Source organism: Xiphias gladius, chromosome 10 (assembly GCF_016859285.1).
Source record: "Xiphias gladius isolate SHS-SW01 ecotype Sanya breed wild chromosome 10, ASM1685928v1, whole genome shotgun sequence".
NCBI lineage: Eukaryota > Metazoa > Chordata > Actinopteri > Istiophoriformes > Xiphiidae > Xiphias > Xiphias gladius.
In genome coordinates, this window is record NC_053409.1 from 16,539,357 (window position 1) to 16,540,822 (window position 1,466).

Genomic DNA, 1,466 nt, shown 5'->3' on the forward strand with positions numbered 1-1,466 from the left:
GGGTCACTATTAAATGAATCACTCTTCATACTGTAAGTAGAGCTTGTTAATTGGCTTTTTGAAGAGACTCTCTAATGAATAAAAGCTGCATCCTTTATTCAGCAGACCTAGTTAATTCAGGAGTGTGTCATTAGTTTTAGGTCACAAGTTTTCAATGAAGCCTTGGATGGGCTCTGGAGAATGTGTGAAGTGCACACGCTGACAACTTTGATATTGTTCATCCACAGCTTGAATTTACCTGTGAACATCACATTCACAGTAGGTTACGTCCTCCAAACTGAACGACCATAAAGGCCATTTGTCCCGTCCCCATGATACGATGCATAGGAGCGTCTCCTGAATTAGTGGCTCTACGGCGGCAGGATATATTATGGTTGAAAAATAAATAACTAACCGTTTTTATGATGTGACATTGCTATGGTAAAGGTTTGGTCAGGTTTAGGGAAAGATCATGGTTTTGGTTAAAATAAGTGGGTCACTAAGGTTAGAGGATGCTTGTTCTCATGGTTACAATAACAGACATGTGGTTGATGTTCCAGAACCACCATGGTCACGGTTAAAAGAAACAACACTGACTCTCAGTTTGAAATGACCCATCCATCCAGCATCTGCTATCAATTGATGTTGAAAAAGATATAAATTAAAAATTGAAAAAAGAAAATAGAAAGTAACATCAATAATAAAATGGTTCATGTCACACAAACTGAGCAATTTCCAGCTACCATCTTCATTTGGACAAGGAAATTGAGTTGTAACATGGGAAACGAGTTCTTTTTTTTGTTTTTTTCCTGCAGCAGACAGAATATGTTTCCATCCAGATGGTTAGAAGAGTCTTTCAGGATTAGGAAAATGTCTTCAGAAACCTCCTGGGTCTTTCAAAGGTTGCTGGGTATCTATTTTCCAGGAAAACAGATGTTAGCTCTGTGACACGAATTACAATGTTAATACATGAGGCAGAAACTGGGAGTAGCCCCAGATCAAAAGTCCATAAAAGTGCGTGTCCACGTACTTTTGGCCACGGAGTTTACGTTACACCACTAAGAGGAGAGTAAAAAAAAAGAGAAAGAAATCCGAGAAAAAAAAATAAAAAAAATGGCTGATGGCCAAATAAGGGGAAAGGAGACATAGAAAGAGAGGGAGAGAAAGAGAGGCACGAAATAGGGAAAAATAAAAGAAAGAGAGAGAGCCTGGCAGAGGAAACAGACACGGTGGATGAGTGAGTGAGGGAGAGAGAGTGACTTGCACCTCCTTCGTCATATGTGACCGTCCGGCTCCACAGCCTCCGCCACTGCCTCCCTCCCTCTCTCTCCTCTCTCTCTCTCTCTCGCTCCCTCCCTCTCTCTCTCCCTCCCTCTCTCTCCCTCCCTCCCTCTCTCTCTCTCTCTCTCTCGCTCTCGCACCGTCTCGCGTCCACATCTCCGTCGTTTCTCCGTCTGCGCCGCTTCTGCTTCATGCCCTTTGTGTGT